Source organism: Diadema setosum, chromosome 18 (genome assembly GCF_964275005.1).
Source record: "Diadema setosum chromosome 18, eeDiaSeto1, whole genome shotgun sequence".
Lineage (NCBI taxonomy): Eukaryota > Metazoa > Echinodermata > Echinoidea > Diadematoida > Diadematidae > Diadema > Diadema setosum.
The window spans coordinates 24,190,087-24,217,410 of record NC_092702.1 but is presented as its reverse complement, the minus strand read 5'-3'; the positions used below and the strand labels follow the sequence as shown (position 1 = coordinate 24,217,410).

The window sequence follows — 27,324 nt, the reverse complement described above, 5'->3', positions numbered from 1 at the left end:
GAAAGAAGTGAAACCAACAAGGCATGGTGGGAGGGCAAACGATTCAGCAAAATCAACGTAGTCGTCATAGCCAAAATCGTCAACAACGATATCCAAACCACACGCTTCAGCAGTTGACTCACTCACCAAATTAATGGGAGAACCAGAATGCATTTCTACCTGTAAAATCTCGTCATCACCTCCCCGAAGGGTAGCAGGGAAATGAGGGACCTTATCGTCAGGCTTGCGTGTCACTTCGAAGTCCGAAGAGGCATTGTCAACCGGGAGCCAGGGCTTGGCTTTCTCCACCTACCTCCGGCTTCGCGGAGGCGGCAGCGCAACGCCGCTCGCGCTCGGATGCCGTGCCGTTACGAGTGGGCTCGGCCACAGCCGCGCATCGCTGCGTCGATGCTGCGGGCATTGCAGTGCGTAAAGCTGCGGCAACTCAATAAACTCGAACTGTAGTGTCTTTAACCTCGATTGTCACACCAAATTATCTGGTGAGCGTCTGACCCCTATTGATTGGGCTGGATTCACCTTAAACTAGGATCCTGGTAGCGTCTATTGATGATTCACGGATTCGAATCAGCGCTGTCACCACGCCAGTAAATAAGGAGAAACATCAGACGATCTTGGTATATGATGTTCAAGAGTTTAATGGCCGTGACCGAGTCAACTGCACACACGTAACACATAGCGTGCACAACACGTGGAAACCGATCAGAGTATGGAAAGCCACTTGATACAACATAACTATAATTATAATCATAATGGCGTTGCCATCATCAGTCATCATCATCATCATTATCATCATCATCATCATCATCATCATCATCATCATCATCATCATCCCCAACTATAGCATTATCAATCTTTGCTGAATATTGCAAATCACCATAGGGGTGGCTTTCTACCAGTACAGTCACTGGTGTGTACCATCAACACTCCCTCCTCCCCCCCCCCCCCAACTTTTATGGACATGGACTTTGTCAAGGTTTGAGATGATTGATGGGGCTTTTAGCATCAAAATTTACTCAACATTGTTAGAAAGTCCAAAAGCAAACCATCAAGTTCATGGGGGGGGGGGGGAAAAGGTTTCCTTGAGATCTAGGCCTCGAAGAACAAAATCTAGTCTATGCATAAGACCAAAGTCTAAGCAATGTCCTGTCACAGAAGCATTATTATTATATACAGGGTGCAAGCCTGATTCAGGATTGAATGTATGTCTGTCTCCAGCAATCATATAAAGGGATAATTCAATTTCGGTTGAGATAGGGCTTGAGGTCTCCTTTTTTTATGATGAATTTTTGGAGATAATGAGAAACTTCTACTGAAATATGAAAGAGCATATAATTCTAAGAGGAATTCAAAGTTTATTTGATGAAAATTGGTTATGAAATGGCTGAAATATCCAGAACAAAGCAATCCTAATAAGAGATGGGGCCCACCTTTTATTATGATCACTTTTTTTTTACTTTGTTTTTGGATATATCAGACATTTCAAGATCAATTTTCATCAAATTAACTTTGAATTCCTCTCAGAATTGTATGCTTTTCAACACTTCATAAAGTGTTTTTTTTTTCTAAGTATCTCGCCAAAGATTAAAAGCTGAATTCTCACCTCAACCAAAACTACATATCCCTTTAAAGGTAGGGAATCCCATTTGCATGCCTTAAAGGAAGAGTTGTTTAAACACAGTGGTATGTTGAAGAGAGTATCATTTTAGAAACTCCCATAAAGTATTGAAAGTGGAAGGTAACATTTAGTACATTCTTATTGACCGTTAGATTTTGAATTGAATTCTTTTGGGGGCTCACCGTAAATTCCATACATTACTAGGCTACCTTTGCAGACTCATGCACTGCATGTGTGTCCATCATGTATATTTTGTGAATAAAGTTCATCAAAACTTACAAACATTTCTATATACATGCTTGCCACACACTCTATATGTTATTACATCAGCTCTTATACTTTTAGATTTGTGTTTATAGATTAAAAAAATACAGAAGACTGCAACAAAAAGGCTTAAGTGTGGCTGCCACATAGAACTACTGAGTAGTTGAGTTTTGTGCATTATTCAAACTGTAGATAACTGTTGACTTCCAAATTTCTAATCAGTGGCCTAAACAAGTCCCCTGAGGTTCATATTTAATGTTTTGCTGCATTTTGGGAGTTCTGTAAAAGGTATCCCCTACCTTTAAGTCATCAAATTGAAGGAGCAGTTACATGCAGATAGTTAACATTGTCCATTACCTTGCCTACATTTAATCAGGACTTCAAAATGATGGAGGTGTGGCGTGATGCAGCGATCACTTACTGACGATCTCAAAGTGTGACGGTTTTTCAGTGTATCCTTTAAGTTCACACATACTGTAAAAAGAGGGAGAGAGGGAGAGAGAGTTGGAAATCTGTATAATATACATATTTAAGTAGTGTTATATATGTGTATTTATCTTATGTCTATTCATTTATATATATATATATATATTTATATTATGGTATTATTATCCATGTGTTGGAATAAGAGCATGAAGACAATGAAGACAAACAAGTGGACATAATGCATTAGATTCCAACTTCATTTATTTGTAAACCCAATTTTACAAATGTTACCCTGAGGAAGATCCGTGAAAGGGTCGAAAATTTGGTTTACAAATAAATGAAGTTGGAATCTAATGCATTATGTAAACTTGTTTGTCTTCATCGTCCTTATATTTATATTATATATATATATATATATATATATATATATATATATATATATATATATATATATATATATATTCATTTATTTATCTATCTATCGATCTATCTATGTATGTATCCATCTATTTGTTTGACTTATTTGTTAGTTTGTTTATTTACTTACTTATTTACTTACTTACTTGTGCAAATACACATTCATACATACATGACTGTATTAAGCATATTAGAAACACATATCAATGGGGCTAATGTTTTGATGAGTAACTTAAAAGCTGCAACTATTAACAATCTCTTCAGCCAATCAGTTTATGGAGAACCCAAACCACTCTAGACACCTCCCATGTTGCCCTCTGTGACCCACTTTTCAATTGTGATGTCGGCGATATGTCATTTCACACCTTCACAAATAATTTGTGTGTAGTATAGCCAGCAGGTGCAACTGTGTGTTGGCATGGATACGAGTGGGAATGATGCTGGTGTGAAATTCCATGCTAATGTGCGGTGTGATCGTGATGGTATGATGATTTTGAGGCCAACAGATCACTTGAAACCTTGTAAATTCGGTCCATTTAAAGGGGATTTCCAGATCAGTTAAAAGTTGGTTTGATAAAAGCAAGTTAAGTGTTATTTATTATATGAATGCATCAGTGAAAAATTGATCAAAATTGGAAAAAAAAAATCAAGGAAGTTATAAAATAAGTAAGTTTCACCCCTTTTAACCAAGCATGTCTTGGGCAATCAAAAATGAATATTGGTATGTAAATGAGTAGGCCCTGTAAGTTAATGATTTTTTGTATCATCGCCTGACAAATTTGCCATATAGATTGTATTCAAAATCTTGAAATTTCCGCCGGGATGTTTTGTTTTGTTTATGTAAAAATAATAATGCTCCAGTCTCAATTCTGATATATCTGACTAATCATTATTTTGAAGTTATTCAGGCAGAAATCGTGTTATGTTTATGTTTATGTTACCCGACATCTACTAACCCTAACCACACCCCTTCCTCTTCTTAAAAGGTTAAACTTTACTTAATAGCCATCTTTACATGGCTACGATAGAGTGACTTCTGTGAATCTTCAGCCACACATTCCTTAGAATAAAATAAATGAAGCAAAGATTTGACGGCAAATTTGTGTCCACAAGTGATTTGTGACAAATATAATTATAAACATCATACCATGGATCTATGATGGTTTAGAATCTACAACCTCGTACCCTGTCTTCCTCCCCACCTCCTCCTCCTCCTGAAGGTAATCATTGCTACGTTATTGCAGTACAACAACAATGTGAGAGCTATACGTTTTCTGTGTTTTTTAAATCTCAGAGTAACAAGTTTTGATGAAGACTTGCCTGAAGGTAAGTGGGAGATTTTGTGGGGCAAGAATGCCATCATCCTTTCATCAGATTGCTTATGTGGTTGCTACTAATATCACTGTTTGCCGATAGCATATATTTATGACACTTTAAGATTTAAAGGGATGGTACAGTATTGGTGGAGATAAGAATTGGGCTTTTAACTTTTTGCGAGATACCAAGAAAACACTTACGATATAGTACAGAGCATACCATTTTAAGAGGAATTCAAAGTTTATTTGATGAAAATCGGGTATGGAATGACTGAAACGTCCAAAAACAAAGTAAAACAAAGCGATCGTAATAAAGTGTGGGTCCCACACTTTATTAGAATCACTCTTTTTGGGATATCTCAGCCATTTCAAAACCAATTTTCATCAAATAAACGTTCAATTCCTCATAGAATTACATGCTCTTTCATATTTAATAAGAGGTTTCTCAATATTTCATCAAAAAATGTTAGAAACCTGAAATTAGGTCTCAACCAAAACTGTACGATCCCTTTAAACAAAAAGATTTTTTTTTTAATCATATTTGGAGTCCGATTTTTATGAGACCTCTTCTATTCTGTTTGCTTCATTTGAGTCTTGTGCACCAAAGCCCATGCCGACTTGACTTGATCAGGGAGGTGCCACCTCCACCTGCACCGCAGGCTGTCACCGAAACATCGTACACATGGACTCAATCACGGCAAGGGGGTCAAAACTGCTATGTCTCCCTCTATCGTCTGAATGATTACACGCAAGCGGGCGCGGTTGATTTATTACTGGTACTCTTTTGTCCTTTCTTTTCTGGTTGTTCTTTTCGCTCGTCCCCCCACCTCCGCCCCCGTTCGACTTATTCTTGCTCTCGTTCCTCTTGCCTTCTTTTAAGATATTTTTTCCCTTTTGTATTATATCTCTTTCTCACATTTCCCTAACCTATGTCTTTATTTCGTCTTTCTTTCCTCTTTCTTTCTCTGCGCGATCAATCACGAAAGATATGATTTCAAAGAAATACAGAATGAATAAAAAAAGAGTTTAAACAAAACATAAAACGGAAACGCTGATTTTGTCACCAAGACGGTCGAAATGACTTTATACTTTGAATGATTTTCATGTCTACATTCCAAACAGAATTCTGTGATGATGATATTTATGTGAGTATCCATAATTTGATGTTTTTACGACCTTGTGGTAAATAACGAAAGCTGAAGTAGTAGTAGTTGTTGTTGTTGTTGCTTTTTCTGAACGATGCCTTGATTAATTAAACAAAAGCATTTCTTAGTGACTCTAACGCCATAAACACTTGAAAGAATTACATTGTAAAGCCATAAGCACTGCTGCTGATTAATTGATATAACTGGATGCGATCAGAAAGGATTATTTAACTTCTGTCACAAGATGGCGTACTTTACGATTCGTCGTCACTGTGACGGCTTCTTGTCGCCTACCGACAAGAATTAATGTTGAATTAACGTTCTTGTGTGTGGGATCATTTTTTAGCTTGTTCGTTGTTAAATAACTTGTCTCGGTGCATAATTCACTTGAAAGACCAAACAAGAACTACATGATACTCTAAACACACACAATGATATAAATTCTAACGCGAAATGAAAGCTAACTCACGACACTTTTTTTAATCTATTGTTGTTGTTTTTCGATCAATTCTGAAAGAAATGTTGAAAAGCTCTTTACTTTCCCTTTGTTCACTGAATACCTCTTTCCTACGTCCTAGTGGAAATGTCCATTACTCAGTAATCTTTAATATTACAATTGATGTAAAGAGTCTATCGCACTGGTAAGAGATATGTCGCCGGAACAGACAAGGACGGTATAGGCTTACTATTTTTGTTGCACTTATGTCATACTGATAAACAGCTTTAATGTACATTACTATTTACAATGGATAGCATCATTTTTCTCGGGGCATATTGAGCAATGAGCTTTTCAATGAGCAAGGTGCAGAGAATGTGTTCACGCATATGAGAATCTCGTATGAGCATGTACAGTCGATGGTGCATTATCATGCCCTTAATCCCTTTCGTCTTCATTGTCGGATACAGTTTAATTGTTATACCATAATTCTTCTTGACTCCAGTAATGGTGAATTCTCCCGGATATAGATAGTGTATTTCAAAACCTGTTCCAACGAAAAAAAAAGAGCATCTATTCCAGTCGCTGACCTATTTTACAGCCGTCTTATTAGTTCTCATTGAAGATCGGAGAGAATGTACACTGAATCATAGATGATTGGATGTACATTCCATAAATCACTTTAAGTTTCTGAGAAATCTAGCGGTTCTAATCATCGAGTATAATCTTTGAGATAGCTATATCAACTTTCGAGTGCGTCTACACTGTGCAAAGGTACGAGGTAATCATCGAAATTCAAAACTTTGAGCTAAATTTAAAATGTATGAGGACAGTTGTGTGAACGTAACTTTTGAAAGTATGCCGTCCATAATAAGAGATGGATATCAAGATCATCGCCAAGAGTTCATATTTAGATCACCCCAGTCTTTGACCTCGATCATCCTCTCTTAATTATGATTATCTCCCAAACGAGCGATAACCGACGGACCCGTCGAGTTCCTCTAGAGCTTTTTTTTTTCTACTTCATTCCACCTTTGCACAATAAAATGTAATAAGAAAAAATGAACAGCTTTCCTGAACATCCTTTGCACAAAATCAATGTACGATAGAAGATTATTCTTTTTGTTGTGGTGTATGTGAAATTAATCATTGCAAAGACATTTTGAAGCAACCATTGCACAATAGAACTTTCAAGTTTTCTGTGCTGCGATTTGTTTTCGTCTTTGTGTGTGTGCTGGGGCGGATCCAGTGTAATTCCGTAAAGGGAAGGTGCCTTTACAAAATTAAAGGGTGCGCACGCCCCCCCCCCCCATTTTTCTTTTTCTTTCTTTTGTTTTAACAGAAAAATGTAAAGGGGGCGCCTGGTGCGCTCCTCCAAGGATCCGCCACTGCGTGTGTATGTGTGTGTGTGTGTGTGTGTGTGTGTGTGTGTGTGTGTGTGTGTGTATGTGTGTGTGTGTGTGTGTGTGTGTGTGTGTGTGTGGACTCCCTTACACTCTTACAATATGTACACTAACAAGCGTAATGTGACACTAAATATACGGAGAGTTTCGGACATGCAGGAAGTATAAAGACAGTCAGAACACTTATTAAATTAGTTTGAAGTCAGTGTGCAGGCTTGTAATACGTAAGTATCATAAGTATTATCCTAGGTTTTTTTCCCCATTTTCTTTTAAACAGCTATTATGTACCCATGCACGTAAATGGTGTTTGTTAGTTTACTTTTTCATGAGCGTGCATCATTCTAAACGGACTTGTTTTCCTTTCTGGTTTCCATAACTTTCACAGGTTTTAAACTGCAATTCCTCTGAAAAAAAAAAAAAGTTATTCTAACACGTATTTCCTCTATACTGTAAAGAATAATATATCATTTGAGTTCATTAAACTTTGATGATTTGCTTGCAACAAATCCATCACTGGATGCTTTTCAATAGTTTTGTTTCACATTATAATGTTGTTAACGACCTCTCATTTTTTGATAGTGTATATAAATCTTGGAATGACGTATATACGAAATTACGAAGTGTATAAATCTCTTGAATGTAAAGTGTAATCATTTTCTCCTTCATCGTGTCTATAATAACGTCCATTAAGTAGATGTATATAATTCATGTTGGATGGCTCCATATAATAAACAACACGTTGTTCTCCTTCCTTCAGAATTGCTTTTTTCGTTTTTATCGAAAAAAGCAATTCCATTTTGTTCAAGCAAACTAAATGATCTTATTATAGTTTCATTAAAATCGGACATGAAATAATATTATTGTAACAGATGTTATGAGACTTTAAAGTTCATAATCATTTTTGTCATTAATGTTATGAAATCAAAAAGACAAAATTTACAATGCCTACCGACTCTTTAAATAAATTCCCTATCTTATACGAAGAATATTATCGCTGAGGCCTTTCATACCTGAAATGAAGTTTAACAACAGCAACAAAAATGAAATAAATCTATTGACAATAATGACAATCATTCATATTTTCTCAACTTGCATGTGTTTATTGAGATCAGCAGGTTGTGATAATGAGGATGATGATTCACACTATTTTGTTCTCGTCATCATCATCACCAAGTATGCAACATTAACACTATACCGTATAGATGACCCATTGCAATGAGACCTTCCACAATGATAACTTAAATATAGTGAATCAATCCAAATACAATATAGGGTATGAAAGTATAGCTTATTACCCACATCTTATAGAAAACCCCATCCGATTCGCTCCAGTGGTCAAAGAGAAATGAGGAGTTTTGTAGAGCATGTCAGGAATCCCTTCCCTCCAAGTTCTGTCATTTGTATTCACACATTTATTTTTTTATGCAATTCCAGGAGTGCCCATGCACTAAATTTGGAAGAATCAACCGCATAACATGCTTTACAAAGATCCACATTTCTCTGTGACCACTTGACCAAATTGAATGGGGTTTTCTGCAAAATATAGCCAAGACGTTATATTTTAATACCCTGCTATGAAGTAGCTTCCTAGCTGATCATATTGGAAGTTTTCAATGCGAAAATCTGGTTGTATTTTTTTTTTTTTTTGGGGGGGGGGGGCATACTGTACCATCACCACTAGGAATTCACTTTGGCCACTTCATGAAATGCAGTTCATTGCACTGAAATAAATTCACTGGACAACAACAACAACAACAACAACAACAAATACGTACCGGGGTGGTCCACATGCTGGTTTCAGCATGTCGCTGCAACATGCTCACATTCGTGTACAACATCCTCAAAAGCCAGCAATATGCTATGCTACATCCTCAAGAAAAAAAAAATGCAAGAAGCTCAAAATAAAATGTACTCAAAGATGTGAAAAACTCGCGCAAAACATTAGAAAAACCAACTACCTGGTATTTGGACATTATTTTTGTGTGCAATCATGAGAGAACACTGAATGTGAGCAGCAAAAAGAGAGATATAAAAGCTGCGAAATATTGCGTACTATCATACGTGCTTTATAACGTGATGTGCGCTCGCTCACATACATTTTTTTGCAATATTCTCAGATTCTGAGCTTGCAAAATGCTCAAATTTTAAGTTGTGGACCACCATGCGTGCGTACAGAGGGAAATGGCATTAGAATGATAATTGCAGCTATCTTATAGATGATGACATCATTTTACCACTTTTGACGGATAATAAATGACGTAATATTGATCATGAATACTGAACCGTCTTGTATGATTGAAAAGCGAGACTAATAATTGGATGACATGATATTATGGCCAACGAAAGCATCATCAGTCTGCAGAATAACTATTTTTAACCGATTAGTCTTCTTACACGTGAGCTGCAATTATAGTTTCTCACGCCCCCATTTAAATGCCGTCTCATGCGCTGGATGGGAAGCTCCATGGCCGGTATAGTTTCAATGTGTAGTGCAAAAACCACAAGACATTTTGATTACTACATGTATGTCTAGAAAGGTCCAGAAAAAAGCATCAATATGTACCTTTGGAAGGAGCATACAATGGTAAGCATAAAATGTTTGCACCGTCATATTTCAGTGCAAAATACATTGTATACAAAGAATGGCTTATGTTTCGTTTCCTGAATCAAAACAGAAAGAGAGAGAGAGTGGGAGGGGGGGGGGGGGATGGATGCATAGGAGACAGGTATGAATGAATAAAGCTGCCTGACGTGTTTTACTCTCTCATCTACTTCACTGGTTGGAAAACAACTGGGATAGGTTTCGATGATCAGTTACAGGAAGCATAGTTAGCAGATGTAAATCAAACATTAACGATAATCATCCAGATGAGTATATATAACATATATATATATATATATATATATATATATATATATACATATATATATGTATATGTGTGTGTGTGTGTGTGTGTGTGTGTGTGTTTCTGTGAGAGAGAGAGGGGGGGAGAGTTATGAGTGAGGGAGGCAGCAAGGGAAATAAAAGTATGACTATCAGCGAAATGTCATTGTCTGCCGTTTATGTCCATGATGTTCTTTATGTGTATGTGCGTGTGTGTGTGTGTGTGTGGGGGGGGGGTGTTTATCTACTGATTTTATTTACGAGCGTTCTACATGAAAGAGTTCGAATTTTTTCAATCATGGTGTCAATTCTATCATTATCATTATCATTATTTTTAGTACAACGTTGGTCGTTGTGTCATTTTCTTGTCTGGATTTTGCCTGTTCGTTTTATTTCTGGTATCTTGCCTAATTTTCACAATAATGTAGCAACTGATTTACAACCATGTCCCATTATTGACGTAGGCCCACTGACAAAAAGAGCAATTTTCAAAAGACAATTAGAAAGAGTTTAACCCTGGCAAGGGTTGAGAAGTGTTGATAAATGACTGACACAATACTCATTTATATTCATTAAAATCGTACTCCTGCGAATCACATGGTTCAGGTTGACAAAAGAGTCATTTAAAAGCCTGTTAGCTACAATGACACGAAGCACGATAGTCCCGCGGGAATGAATGACCGCTCGAAGTGCCCCCAATCCTTTCCTTCGTGCAGTAATTATAAAACTCTTTTCCTTGCTTGTTCCGATTTGGTCTGACCCGACCAAACTCGCCATTCCACAGAAATTTTCTCTCATCGGTCACTCATTGGAATCAAAGTTTGTTGCTTCCGGCCACCCACCCACCGAAGTGTATTGGATCGCAGTCTGATTGATCCGACCTGGTTGGTCCACTATGAGTGTCAGACGTGTCGCGCGTGATCCTCATTTGATGATCTCCCATTGCCTCATCGGATCATCGCCCGACGTGTCTGACACTCACCCGATAGTCGACCAACGCAAGTCGGATTCATGGGACTGCGATCCAACACTTCGGTGGGTGGCCGAAAGCGATTGACTTCACTTCCGATGTGTGACCGATGAGAGGAAATCTCTGTGGAATGGGGGTATAAATCCTTGGTCCGACTTAGTCGAAATCAGCAGCCCGGAACCACATCTCACGCCCATCCTCACCAATTTTAACGAGTCACCTTTTCCTCCTAAAGCTAACATGTTTATGAACACATCTGCGCATACTTACTGTAGATAGACAGACAAACAAACAGACAGAAAGAAAAACAGAAAGAAATGGAAAGATAATGAAAGGAACCGGTGAGAAAAGGAAAGGGAAGAGATGGAGAGAGAGAAAGAAAGGAAAGAGAAACAAGGATGGGGGGGGGGGGGGATGGGGAGGGGGGGGGAGAAAAAGACCAATGTTCAACAGGTGCTCTAATCGTCACTTATCACTTCATCCCAATCAGGCCTTTCCTGCCACGAGTCTATTCAACTTGTTCTTTGTTATGGTACAGCGTACGAGTTGATAAACACTTTTTGTTACTAAATGATTTCGAAATCTGAACTCTTCCTTTGAGCAAAGACACAACGATATCTAATCGCCTAGATACAGGCACAAAATGGCCTTAGTTTCACGAAGGAGCAGTCTATTCCTGAGCAGTGGTCTGAAAAAGAGATAAAGGAGGTAAAGAATAATAATTTCAGAAATCGCGCTTTCGGCTTTACTTTCTCTCCAAAAACCACTCCTCCACGGTCCAATGATTGACAAGTAGCAGTGTCGGCTGTGTGGCCATATTCTGCGTGCATTGTGTGTGTGTGCATGCCCTATATACCCACCACCAGCCTTCGCTTTGCGCCGTGCGTTTGCGAAGTCGACATCGGGAAACAATTCCCTCTCCTTTCTCTTTGGATTTTTAAACGGAAATCAGGTCAAGCTGGCGTATTATTCAGATGAAGACGATGAAAAGGTATGTGAATCTTCATATTTGTAAACGTTGTGTCGTTTGTGCTGTTATTGCATAGAAAACGCGAGTTGAAAGTTGGCGATCGACTTAGATTTTGGAGCGGCTCGCCGGCAAGTTTCGCAGGCGGAGCGTGCGGGGCAATGGTTAGTGTACAAGCGTATGGTGTGTGTGGGATCTACTTTCAGGCTCGTGGATAGTGGGTACGTGCAGCGATCACTATAGAGAAACTGGGAGTTGTGTGCTGCTGGAGCGATGTGTTTACCACGCATAGCGGGCAAATGATGTTTAACATCATGATTTAAAGTTTAAAGGGACGCATCACAAGCGATCGGGCATGACCGTGAATGAAATGTTTGGTCTTTGTTCATGCTTTAATAACACATGGTGCTCACAGGGCAAGTGTCCTAGAGTCTAGTTATCACAATATCAGAATAGATGTCAAATAATGTGATTGTGAGACTGCTTGCAAGTTGCAGACGATGCCAAATCTCACATTCTGCTGGCAGTCAATTAGTGATACTAGTGTCAATTCACAGTTTATACTGCAGCAAACTACTATAAAAGTGGATATTTTTGCACAAGTAATTTTTCATGCTTGGCCTGGTAAGATGAATTTTTTTCGTGTTGTTAATTAGCGGAATCAGGACATTAACTATTCATTGGAACATATAATATGGCAAGCAGTAATATCCGCATGTTTTTATTTTCCCGCTAGCTTCTGATTGCGCGAAATGTGCAAAAATTTCCACTTTTACAGTACCCGGTATTAGGCCTATCCACGTACAAGCTTGAGGACTGGTCACTCAAATTCAATCATGGAAGATGTCATGTTATGCATTATGGTCATAAAAACCTCCGCATCAATACCAGTAAACCAGTTGACAGAAAAATCTGTTTGTCAAGAGGATTTGTTGTTTTTTTTTTAATTATTTTTCTACTCTTACGGCTCTTCTCTGTATGAGTGTATACATGTACAATGTAGGAGGGATTTCTGTGCTGTGAAGCCAGACGTATAGTCTCCGGGGAACATACTTCCGACGACAAGATACAGACTAATCTTTTTGTCGAAATATGCATTCAGGTGATGAGAATGATAATCTTAAGGTTATTTAGACAGTCACAGAGGAATAGGATTCTCCTAACCTCAGTTTTGCTCTTCATGTACGTGCACTCTCAAAGTCGCTGCCAAAGCAAATAAAGTACAGTGTACTTGGTCTGATCAAAAGGACTTTTACTCAACTGACTAAGGAAGTGTTTGCCTTTATTATGGTATAGCTTTAGTCTGCTCTTGGAACATTGTTCTTGTGTCTGGAATGAACTTGCTATTAAATCCAAAGAGATGCAAAAAAGCTTAAATCAGTTTTTAGGAGAGTGACCAAGTTGGTATCTGAAGTTAATCATATATCATTGTCATATTCTGAGAGACACAAGTCTTGGGGGTTCCATCTCTAGAGTATAGATGTGAATATGTAGATCTATAATATATGATTCAAGTCTTCAAGATTTTGCATGATCAGAAAGATTTTGATCCAGCTGTTCTCTTTGTTATCGATGATAAAGTTACACATAGTAAAGTTAAGATGTATAAAATGGAATGTGTTGCACTAGTAAGAGGTCAAACTCTTTTGGGCAGAGAGCAATGAATTCTTGGATAGCCTTTGTGCTGATACTAGCTGTCAAGGCAATGTCAGGTAACACCTTCAAGTCTAAGCTCAATGATCACTGGAAACAGTAATAAATTTCATCCAGATTGCACAAATCAACTACCCCTTGGATACATCACATTGAACTCTTCAGGCTCAGGAGTGGATCTGTTGAATGGATCTGTTGGAGGTGATCAGATATAAACTTTGCATTTGTGGATGTTTCAAGAGATGTTTATTTTGTGAATATCAGTCCCTTAATAGAAATGCATCATGAAATACATGTACTTGTAATATTTATGGTCTAGGCTCTACTACATAGGTACAAAACGGTATCTTTTGTCTGCATACTGTACATCTATATTGATTCCTTCTTAATTATGATTATCATTTCCTTTTCATCAGATGATTACGGTTCATTTTACATTGTAACTTTGCTTGTTTGAGGATGTGCATGTTGTTATAGCAGCATTGCATTAGGCCAACTTGTCATCTCAGTCTGACAAGAGCATGCCCATAGATGCTGGACTTGGTGGCAAGAAACTCAATGGGAAACAAAAAGGTTTCATTTTCCTTTCAAATGAAAAGCAATACAAGAGCATTCTAAGTACATTGTATTTTGGCTAGTATTGTTTGTCTTGTCAGCTATACTACAGGGAGATGATGTCAGATGCTGTATGGTACCAGTGATGGTGTTCCTCAATTACACAAAAAATTGGGCTGGGGGATGTACTGTTCACCTATATACAATATGCCAAAACGTCGTGTACATTGTATTTAACGAGTCCAATATTTCATGAATCGTGACTTCCTGACGATATTGTGAGTTACTGTAGTTTATATGGTCGTGATCAGGGAGTTTTGTACAGCAGTGGACAGAGAAATGTACACTTGCATGTCACATTCATGTTGGGATCAGAGTTCATATTTTTGCGTGTTTTGAGATCTGCGAAAAGCAAACAACTCATGAAATTTGCATGATAAACCCAGCAAAATATACAATATGATGCAGTACTCTACTGCTCACCTGTTTTCATATTAGTGTGAGGTATTGGTACATATCTTATTTTTATAGACCTGTGCATTGGTGAGGCTAAGGCTGGGTTCACACAGAAGTATACGATATACGGTATTCGCTATTCGTTATTCGCTATTCGCTATACGCTATTCGGGCATGGTGGGTCACATAAGGTAGCACGCATACGTGTCCTACTTTAATATTCTTTTGGCGCCATCAAGTCGACCCAGTACACCATCGCCCACACCATCAACAACCAATCCCATGCAGGGAGGATTTCTTCCTCCAACACGACCATCCCCGCTATGTCATTAACAGTTTCTAAACTGAGATTACATTTGAACGTACCATTTTTGTTACAAGATAGCTATGAATTGAGTATATGAATAAAAAACTGACCCAACTCTACTGGGGGTCGTTTTGGGTAAATCAGTTAAAACTGATTATTTTTAATTTGTTTAATAACATATTATTTGATGATGATACACTACACTGCATCACATTATCAGTCTGCATGCCTATTTTTGCTAAAGGGCAAATCCAGACCAAAATTGTCATCATTTCGTAAACGAGAGATGGTATACGCTGCACGAAAATCGAACAAGCATGATTCCCACTATATGCTATACTGTACGCAGCTATACGGCATTTTCAAATGGTGCCCTCGTATGTGACCCGGTATTAGGAAATCCTATCGTTCGATTCAAGATATTCGCGTGCCCTCGAAAACGTGCTCCGTATACCCGAATAGTATACTCCTATGTGAACCCAGCCTTACTGACTCCATACACAGGGTTGGATCCAGGAATTCTGTAAGGGGGGGGGGGGGGGGCGCAACTAATATTTCTGGTATTCCAGGTTTCATTTCATTTTTTCTTTTTATTTCTCTTGTTTTTAATGAAAAATAAAGGGGGGTGTGTGCCGGTTGCACCCCCCTCTGGATCCGCCACTGATACTGTATGTAGGTCTTATACATTGTACGTACAAAAAAAATGTGTACATGTATAGTCAAACCTGTCTATAACGACCATCATCTCTGCTGTATGCGACCACTAAACACAGGGTTTCACCCCTAGAGAAAAGCCATGTTAATGGCCCTGTCAAAAGCGGCCACCTGTCTACAATACTTGCTTTTTTCGTCTCCCTTGGGTGGCTGCTATAGACAGGTTTGACTGTACTTCCAACAGGGGATCTCATTGGGAGGTATAATGTACACGTGTACATACAAGTATGTACATGTACAATTTGTATATGATTGTACACCTACAATGTACATACTACACAAGAAAGTCTTCAGGTTTCATGGCTATTCAAGTTGGATTGGTGATGTGAGGGATGAGTGTTCGATCGTACTACATGTAAGTTTGCCCGTCTAGCCATGGTCAAACAGATGAGGCTAATTAAATGATGTGACAGGGTGTGAATTAGGCTGGTGCTTACACATGTACTGTATATCATACGGGCTATATTGGAGGAAGAATTGGAGGTATTTTTGAGTTGGTCTTTGGACAGCGAAAGGCAGAAATAGGAGTGATCGACTGAGTAGGTTGTACCTTGTACATCATCACTAGTATGAAGTGTATGATAAAGGTTCAGTCACAGTACACATGGCCCTTGTGTATCAACCTAAAACCTTACTTCTCAACTTCTTGATGGTTTCCCTTGTCTAAAGTTTTGCACAAGAATTGTGTATTCAATGCATTTAAGTACCTGTACATGTAGGTATTGTATGTGACAGAATGAGTTGTAACAGGAAAGACAGAGAAAGATATAGATAGTCTAGATAGATACATGTAGATAGATAGAAAGAGAGAGAGTATACAGTGCATAATGAGAAGACAGTAAGATAGAGAGTGACAGGTAGAAAGTGATTTTAAAGGGATCGTATAGTTTTGGTTGAGACCTAATTTCAGGTTTCTAACATTTTTTGGTGAGAAAATGAGAAACCTCTCATGAAATATGAAAGAGCATGTAATTCCATGAGGAATTCAACGTTTATTTGATGAAAATTGGTTTTGAAATGGATATATCCAAAACAGAGCGACTCTAATAAATTGTGGGACCCACATTTTATTATGATCGCTTTGTTTTACTTTGTTTTTGGATGTTTCAGTCATTCCAAACCCGATTTTCATCAAATAAACTTTAAATTCCTCATAAAATGGTGTACTGTGTACTACTGTTTTCTTGGTATCTCGCAAAAAGTTAAATGCCCAATTCTCATCTCCACCAATACCACTGTACTATCCCTTTAAAGATACTTACAAATGTACGATGTGTTGGTGGAGATATATATATTGTAATGTGTACCTATAAGTACCTAGACTGACATAGATATTTAATAACATTTTGTCAGAAAAAGAAATGTAGGCAGTACCTGTAGATGATAGGAAAAAAGTTAAGACAAAATGGTAGATATTGAAAAAGAGTGAGAGAAAGAGAGAAACGAAGGAGACCTACAGGTGTATAGCTGTAGAGCTCCCAAATATTATTCATATTATGACCTCATTCATGTGTATCTTTTCATGTGCACTGTGCTGGGCAATCCTCAGGATTCAGTGAGCGTTATGTTTGAACAAAGGATGATCAATTCCAAGACGGTCCCTTTCAGTGGAAAAAGAGACAGACTGTGACAAATTTTCCATTCAGCCACCATAATGAGGCCAGCAGCTGGCATAACTCTTTAGTATTATTACAAATGATAGCTTTATGGCACAAAAAAAATCCACAAAAACCCATAAATGTAGTGTACGTGTACACTGTACTGATCAGTATATAAAGTGCATTTTGTCATGTTGTCCAAGTCGATAGGGGTATAACAAAAGAGTTTTGATAACATGCCTGAAAGAGAAAGTCACATAAAGCTATTGATGGATACAGTAAAAATGAAACCAACAGAGCAGAAGTAATTCATGGGAACAGGACATGTACTGAGAATGTCATGACTATTTGCTGTAGTTTATAGTGAGCCAGCCACTGTAGCATGGTGTCCGGTTTATGTCTCAAAAAGAGTGGCTGGGGGCGTTTGATAAGAGTGCTACTGGCATAGTGAATCCTCACTCTAGCAGGTCAGTGCCCTGAACATACTGTAAAACATGATATATTCACGGCATGAATTTTTCGCGAATTGGAGCTGACGGCCTTTTTTGCGGCATGAAATTTTCGCGAACTGCCACTGGCATTCAATGCATATAGTGTAAACAAAAACTTTCGCGTGCATTTTAATTTCGCGAATCTTGGTGCTCACGAAATTCGCGAAATTAAAATGCACACGAAAATTCCTCGTTTTACAGTACAAAACAAATAAACCTACCATGTTTTAGGCAAAGTGTGCACAAATTGTGCACAAAAACAATTGTGCTATTAAGATCGAACAGTTCTATTGACCAAACTTGCTACAGTAGCTGTACCTACTGTTGTACACTGTACACTGCACATACGATGTACTACACCCTGTACAAATGTAGAGACACCACGCTCAATCACATGCAGTCAGTGAAAGGATCAGATTTCCCCTAAATATTTTCAGTTTTTGCTGAGCTTTGAAAATTAATTGCTGATTTGTTTGTGATGACAGTAGAATTAAGCATTGCCTCTGAATCAAATTCTTCCATCAATGTTTTGATTTTTGGTATTCATTAATGTGCTAATCACACCCTGTTTTATTTTGAATCACTGTACATACAATGTAGGCTGTATGCATTAATCATGCTCAATTTGATGTATTCTGTGAACATGAGCTAATGTCGACCCTTTAATAAATGTACAGGTACATGTAGCACAGTAATGTTAGTGTAGTTCTGATACAATGATCACTTACAATGTTCTTGTAATCAGATTGAAACTTTGGAATACCAGTAACACAGAGGTTGTGTGAATCATAAAACAATTGTACTTTGACAGGTGGAGTAACAACAGTATCATAGAATATGATTCTACATAATTAATTTTGAGTGAGGTATTTCTGTATTATAGGCCTACATCTTGTTTTGTTTGCAATTTGTTGACTTTTTGGTCATTGCTCTACAACATTTGTACATGTATGTGTACAGTACGTAATGTACATGTAGGCCTACATCAATTACAAGCATAAAAACTGTAAATGTGAGATTTTTTGTGAAGTAAAAATATTTACAGGGGGTAGGCCTACATGTACGATGTACATTTTGCACTCCACTGAATTATCAATGAAATAATAAGCATCCAGTATTTTTTAGATGCAATGTCATTGTAGTTACAGTACAATTGTACATTGTACATTTTGTATCATGTCACACACACGCTCATCCTTGAAACCGTAAGCAAGCATATAAGAAGTTCACTGAAATAATATTAATCCAGCGTGAAAATTTCTCACTTCTACAGCATACTACATAATCATGAAACGGCTCTGAAATGTAGATCCACTTGTACAACTGTATAATGCCGTTGACATGTCATTCAATACTGGGGTAAGCAGGTTGCATTCTAACATGGTAATGGTAACATACCAGGGAATCTATCTTTTTTTTTCTTTTCTTTTCTTGTGCATACCACCTGCATTCAGGGAAGATACTGGTGTGCATTTCAGGCATACATAATGTAGGTCCTGCATTGTACTCAATCAACAGGTGTGTTGACAATATCAACAGCCATACTTTATAAAGAATGCATGTTAACCAGAGGATTGTTATCCTTTCAGATATTCTGTATTTCATGTGTCATCTAGTTTTTGTGTGATACAAGTACAAGTACATGACTGTTTCATGCACCCTGTAGTGCACCACATTGTGCACCGTATGATGCAGGTTTTACACAGAGACCATACCGGTACTGGATATCTACCCATGCATGGTGCACCGATAGATTGTCTTTGTTGGGATCAACCCACTCAGTGTGAAATTACTTGACTGGCTGCGCTGCGGTTCCGTCTCCAGTAGAAGTTGCGGCTGTGAAAGGTTTAAACCTGACTCCCCCACCCCCTCCCCATCAATGCGAGCATCAATCATCGTCTTGAGCTGGCTGGCAGCGACCTTGCCGTCACCTTGTCACCGAGCACCTGGTGAAATGTTGGACTCTTGCTACATTACATACACGTTTTACATGCGTCACAGTGCAGAGAGCGCTTTAATTGAGAGTTACAGTCCCCCCCCCCCCCCCCACACAACAAGTTCACTGTGATGTCGTCACAGGATTAATGTTTTATTTCTGTGGAAAAGTTTTAAGACTTCGTTAAGAATCGTGAGAAAAAAAAAGTCTAGCATATTTGTGCATTCCCTGCAGACACATATGAATTGATTTATTTTTTCATCATTTCTTTTCACACTTTTGTTTCTCTCGTACAGGGCGATTTGATTTGATGTGGCAGCTGTTCTAAAGTGAATGGCACTCCTCTTTTTTCATCTTATCGATCTTGCATTCAACTACTTGTATAAATTATGTTTCTGGAATAATCATCGCATAGTTACACTAATGTAGTAGGTCCTATACCGGTACTGAACAGGTGAACTTGTTTTTATAGTATCCCTCCCAAACACATGGTGTTGAATCACGTTTGGCTGATTGCCATCTGAAGATGACTTCTGATTGAGCTTTGTGCGATCTGAGTGTGCGTTAGCAGTCTGAAAGGTCTGGCCTCTACAATATACAACTGTACATTGATTTTAAATCCAGACTCTGAAACCAAACATAATCATACATTGTATGTGACCCTGCATTACAAAATGAACATATGGTCACCAGAAATGAATTTTTATTTAAGGTCAGATTCTGAAAGGGCAGATGTATAACTCAACTCAACTGGACTCTCCTAACTTGTTTGGATTTTGAAAAGAAAGCACATACAGGTGTATGCTGCAAAAGTGTGTACTGAGAAAACAGGCTCTGAAGTAGGGCTCTGCTACATTGTATGTGCATTGAATGAAACAAAAACCAGGATGTAAAACTCCATAGCAACAACAATTAAGAGATTATCAGATTAAGTTGAAATTGAGCATGCTCTATCTACCCATTCTAATCATGGCTAATATTCAAAAGAATAAGACAAACACCAACTTTCAAAGCAGGAGCAATTAACCTTTCAGAAGTGTCTAGAGCTGAAAGTGAAGAGTGTGCACAGGGTTATAAGAAATTAAAAGGGGTCTAAAGACATACCTAATCACACTATTCCACAAAATAGTGTTCTAGAAAAACTGCTATAAACACAATTTCCCCATTCGTTTTATGATCCCAAACTTTAGCATGTAAAAGAAAAATTGCTTTTTCAGAAAACATGAAAAACTCAAGATTGACTACATGTACCAGTACAATAGATTGACCCATTTCACCTACAAAATTGAGTCCTAATGATGAAAAATCAGGGAGTGCGACTTTATAGAACTTTTTGTGATGCACAGTCACATATGTACATAACATATACATTGTATGAAAAAATGTAGATCACTCTTTAGGTGGCTTTATCCTTGTTCTCTGCTTGAAAAATAATGTAATTATTTGTATCAATGACATCCACATCAGATTCCATGTTGGAAATAACCACCATGTACTGTTACGGGTTTGAAAATACCTCAGAGAGTACTATTGATTGTGCCATCCCATCCCTTTGCAGCCGAGATAGCGATCAAGGTCGGCAAACGTCCGTTGAGGATGAACGTGCACAGCACATTTTCAAACGGCATTGATCAACTTGGCTGTAATAGCCTAGTGTGTGTTGGGATGAATGATTGTGCCTAACCCTTCAGCTTTTGGACGATGTCATCCGCACCGCACCTGTTGGTCAAAGTCTGGTGAACACCAGATGCCTTCTCTGTCGAAAACAAGGCAATGAGTAATTGATGTCAAAGCAGATAGAATACATACGGGTGTAGTTGCATGTCATGCTAAAAAGCTGAGCATATGCATTGCGTGAAAGTTAGCTCATTTAGCCTCATGTACAGTGGTACAAGTGTTCAAGTGTATGTTATTTGTGAGCCTGTGTATACTTGTGTACCTGTGCAAATTGTAAAACCTACATTGTAAATTCTAAACATCTTGATTTTACTTAGCCACCACAGATCATTTCTATTTTTGTTTAGGAAGATTTCTGCTCATCTCATGGCTTTACATCATTATGTACAAAGCTGGGTCATTGTAGCCAAAGATACAAAAGTATTAGGCCTATTGGACAGAAATCATACCACATTCCCACTTACAACGTGACATTAGTAGTGGTACATGTACAAACCACGTAATCGTCAGGACATCAATACTTCATTTGCTAACGTGCAATGTAATGTGGAATTGATGACAATCAATTCATTTTTTAAGATGACCTGTGACGTGTACTATAAAACACGATATTTTCACGGCATTAAATTTTAATGAATTGGAGGCGACGGCCTTTTTTGCGGCATGAAATATTCACGAGTTGCCTCTAACATTCAATGCATGTAGACAAGAACTTTCATGTGCATTTTAATTTCGCAAATCTGGGCTCTCACAAAATTTGCGAAATTAAAATGCACATAATATGTGAATATTCCTCGTTTTACAGTATGTTTCCAGTAAATATGCTACCTTCTGTTTATAAAATGCAAGTGATGCCTTTTTGTCTTAGTGCCCTTGACATTAAACTACTGGTACTCCTTTTGGACTGAGAGCAGACAGGATGGAAAACTGTATTGATGTCAAATGATGACACTGTGGTTTGATGATGCTTTGCCTTGCTTTATAAGAGGCTGAGCATTTTTTTTTTTTTTTTCATTTTCATGGCAAGGAAAGATACTGTGAGGAGAACTGTCCTGTGCTCAGCCTGGCAATAAGGGCTTTTTGATTTTCATGACCACATACATTTGTAGTGGACTGCAAAATGATGACATACATGGTTTTATGAAATTGCACTCATGCTCCCTCTTCTCTGGCAATTCAGTACCAGAATAACAAAGGTGTGTTTGAAGCATTTCGCTGGGTGCGTTTATCAACTCACTTGTGGCACAGAATTTAAGAATACCAAACAACTTCAGGAAGTTTTAGGCAGTTGATAAATGCAAAGCTGTTTTGATTATGGGGTAAGAAATGAATTTCTGAAAGGCTAGAAAAAGTGTGATTGCAAACGCATTTGAGCCAGAAACCTGTTTATAATGTCGAGTTGATAAACACAAAGTACAATGTACATTTAGTTTTAAAACATGTTTGTAGCTCAGACCTGCCCACCCCAACCACTGCCAACTACATTGTACAAATCTCCGCTCCTCGGGTCAAACTGCACAATGAAGCTGCGCAGTGACAACTCATGACAGAGTTGATAAGCACAACAACTCAAGAAAAGTGATCCAGAAGGTGTTTGCAAACACGTTTTGATAGTGGTAATGGTACTGAAATGGTTTCGAACATGGAAAAGTTCATAAACATAGCCACAGTCTCTGGGACTGTAGGATGAATTCTGTTGCTGTTGTTGTTATTCAAGCTGTCATCTGATTAGGCATGACCAGCCACAGCTTATCAACAAATCTGCAATTCCAGTATTTTCCTTGCTGTAAGGAAAACATAATTTCTGCATGAACGATTTTCGTCGAATTGCATCTTGTGTTTCTGCTTTGCACGTGTACAACATAGTACATGCTTTCAAGCTGGAACAGTTATGAAATTGAAGTAGAGGGTTGTCTCATCCGGGGCTGTACATCATCATGTCTTCTTAGTAAAGAGGAAACCACTGAGCAATCAGCGAAATGCGTCCCTTTTGAGCACAGAGAACTGAAGCATTGTCTTAGGACATCCTAGTACAAGTAGCATTGAGGTGGCGCCGCCTTATTTACATCCCTCCATCTCCCCCACCCCCTTTTTCCCTCCTTCTCCTCCTCCTCCTCCTCCTCTTCTTCCTCCTCTTCTACATTATAGTCCTCTTCCTCTCTATCTTCCTTGCTTCCACCTTTCCCACCCATCACTGCGAAACAAGCTGCAGCAAGACCGGTCTTGTCTGCGAGCGCTGGTCTTTTGTGCAAGGGGGTTTTCTTATCGTCAGATGCCCTGCATCGCTCCGGCTTCAATCAAATCAGCTTGAGAGCCTTCCGTGAATCAATAAAGCGTGCATTGTGCAGTCACGCGTGCCTCTCGCCCATTGTCGCTGTGTGCCGCACTGGCTGGAAAGCATGCGTAAGAACTGCCTCTCAGCCACCTCCCCCTCCTCTTCTTTTCTACCCAGACCTCACCACAGATCTTGTACGGACCTGAAGACGAAGATAAAGAAAAGGAAGGGGGGAGGGGTTTGTTGGTGGGAGTCCTTAATTTATAGCGCAATTGTGTGCTTCTTGGGTAGGTACATAGGGCTGACGTTGTAAGTAGTTCTCTGTGAGAGACCCTTGAGTGGGATGTGACAACTCTCTCTGTTTGTCGGGATTTACCTTACTGACTGAAGATGTACAAGTGGCACACATGTATCCTCCCGAAAGTGCTGTCCTATTGATACTGTATATATCATATGATCAGTGTCAGGAGTAATGCACCCAAATACGATGTTCAAATAGGTGTATGTACATGCATACAACACACTCTACATTTATATTTCACTTTAAAGGGACTGTACAGTACTGGTTGAGGTGGGGATTCATGTTTTGAACATTCCTAAGTGAGATAATGAGAAACCTCTAATGAAATATGAAAGAGCATGTAATTTTAAGAAGGATTCAACGTTTATTTAATGAAAATCGGTTTTCAAATGGCCGAGATATCCAAAAAAAAATGATGATAAAAGGCGACAGGCCACGCCATTTATTAGGATCTCTTTGTTTTACCTTGTTTTTGGATATCTCGGCCATTTCAAAACCGATTTTCATCAAATAAACTTTTGATACCCCTTAGAAATGCATGCTCTTTGACATCTCATAGAGTGGTTTCTGAATATCTCACAAAATGTTAAAAGCTAAATCCTCACCTCAACCAGAACTGTACACACCCTTTAAGTGTGAATGGCCCTATGCAAGATATTTCCGTGAAAAAACAACAATAACATAAAATCGAAGTAGTGACTTTCCTGTCTGATCAACAGAATGTAATGAGTGACATTGGAAGTGGAAAAAAATAAATATGACTCAAATGTGTACTTAGTTTGTGTGCTACAAACCACTTGCCTGCTCCTACACCTTGTACCTGTTGCCATAGCACCTATACTCAATGTTACGCTGTAAAAGGAAAAGATACTTTAAACCCCGCATGTATGCACTTCAGAGTTTTGGCTCTTGCCCAAATGCTCATTGAGGCAAGTGGGATCTTGTTTTGTTAATACCCTGCTTTAGTTAGAATGTAAACTTCTCTTCACAACTTTTTGATATTGCAAAGGTACATGTACAACCTGTACATCATATTACCAAATGGACTGGACTACAATGTGCTTCAAAAAGTATTAGTCAGCTATGAAGAGAAAAGACTGCTCGTGCCAGTGGTGTTACTGGGCTAAATGTGTAAGGACACCCAGAGACCGAGGGTGTGTTTTTAAAAGTGGTCAATTTGCGAAGGCATAATCATCGTTTTGAAGTGCTGATTTCAAAACAACGTTCGTTGGAGTTCTTTTTATGCTATTTTTTTTTTTTTTTTTAGCTCGAGAAGGAGCTGATTTCACGAACATGCTCTGCACATTGTTTAAAATCCTAACATGTGGGTGGATTCCACCCGTGCTTTATACAGTGTACATGTAGGATAATGATAAATGATATCAATAAAGCAGTAGGTATACAGTGTAAAACTAGAAATTTTTGCATGCATTCAATTTTTGTGAATTTCGTAATGAGCCAAGTTTTGGAAGATTAAAATGCACGCAAAAAGTTCTTGTCTACAGTATAATATGCATGGAATGCCAGTGGCAATTCATGAAAATTTCATGCTGTGAAAAAGGCTGTGGGCTCCACTTCATGAAGATTTCTGGTTTTATTGTAGGCTGCTGTAGCCTCATTATTGGGGGGGGGGGGGGGAGAACAGTGAGTTGGCCTAATATTTGCTTTGATAATATTTGATGCACGTGATGATAATATACTGTAGGTATGTAAATCCTTGGAAGTGTGCAGCTATGCCATCCCTGGAAATATCAATACAAGTATCTTTGGAGATTCCGACAATTAATGTCTGATTTTGTATTTCCATAGTGTAGGACCCTCCTACACATCTACAGGATTGTACCTCATTTTGATAGATCAAGTTGAATCTTAGGAAGTACTCCACCCACTCTTAATTTCTTTTTCTTTTCTTTTTTTTATAAGAAGGATACCAAATATGTTCATTTTCTTTTACTTCTTTGTTTATGTCATTTGAAGGAATCCTGAAGAGACACTATGCACAAAATCCAAAGTTACATTTTATGACAGTGTTCATGATATTAATGATTGGCAAAATGTATCATGTACATGTAGCAAGGCTGTGGAATCAATTTTCAATTCAAATACACAGAGGACACACATATCTTAAGCCTCGTTTTAGGCTGCGTTTATCTAACTTGAGAGAGAGAATTACGTTTCAAAATGTGTTTGGAATGGTGTTTGCGAATGTGGTTTGAAGTGTGATTCTCAGGGTGCTGCGTTTATCTAACCATCATCAATAGCGATTCAAAGTGTTGTCACTGCGCAGCTGCTTTGCGCCTTGCGATTAAAACGCGTTTCAAAAAGGCATTGCGTTTCAACTACTTGCAGAAAGGCGATTGTGGTCTCAAACGCGTTTCAAAATGCCCTTTAAACGGCATTCCAAATGGCATTTCTTAACGGGTTTGAAAACACGGTTGTGTTTATCTAACCCCGGAAGTTTAATGCCTCAAACGCGTTTAGGATGGTGATTCTGCCTCAGAAAATTTTTCAGATAAAGGCACCCTTTAGTAGAACCTTTCAAACTAGAGTTAAAATTTGTATCGCAACAATGTCTGGGTAGTGTCCAGGTACTTTAACTGCCTGTTAAAATGGTCCCTTAAAAATGTTGCTCAGACGTTGTTGCGCTAACTTTTGCCAAAATCTACCCTTATTGCCAGCTAGGGTTATTATCTGACATTACCCTGACGACCCTTCTATTAGAACGTTCCTATGGTAGCATTCCTTTGATACACTCAGCATGCATGTGCAACATTGCAGACTGAGAATGATTGACATGCTGAGAGTGCGGATTACATGCATGGAATGTAAAAACTGATCTCCGTGTAATTGAGATCACTGATTATAACCATGTTTTGTTTACTAACATGATTGCCTACCTACACTGTAGATGTGCACAATCTACTTGCCGTAAACAATAGGCGACACTGGCTGTTGGGCGGGGTATTCGCATCAGTGGACACACCCCCTTTGTGGAAACCTACTTGGAGAATTTTTTTGGTGTGTGTCTGTTAAAACGGTACCCCTCGCTCGCTCGTTCGATTTTATTGCCAGAGGTGAGGAATTTTATTCTCCGGACATTGTCTGGACGTTGTCAGAGTATGGTCTATTGATGGTTTTAAAAAACACGATGCATACATGTGTACATTCTACTATGCATTACATGTGTGTATATAATGTGTCATGCCCATTTGCAGTTCATGCATCTGGGGGTTGGAGCTACATGTGTATGCAGTGAAGAGAGCTAGAACACATGCCAAAATTCATTCATAAACCCCTCCTAGAGTCAGTCGGTTGGTATCCATCGTATTTCTCGCACAGGTTGGAACAGAACACATATGATCATAAATGCAATGTACATGTTCAACAACGACAACTGTGAGCCAATATTTTGATGTCTCCATACAATGAAGCTCTGTCTGCATACTGGGGTGGCTCTTTGTGTGCAAACAGCAGCCAGCCTTATTTTTAAAGGTGCACACCTTGAGGATGAGCAGCCC

At 38.5% G+C, this 27,324-nt stretch overlaps 1 protein-coding gene across 1 annotated transcript in view; it reads left to right on the top strand.

Annotated features, from left to right (window-relative positions):
• Positions 1-11,815: 11,815 nt before the first annotated feature.
• LOC140242075 (polycomb group RING finger protein 3-like) overlaps positions 11,816-27,324 on the top strand; it is a 122,664-nt gene continuing 107,155 nt past the window's right edge. Inside the window, exon 1 of the mRNA XM_072321835.1 lies at positions 11,816-11,867. The gene's annotated coding sequence lies outside the window, so the exon portion shown is untranslated. The remainder of the gene's footprint in view (positions 11,868-27,324) is intronic.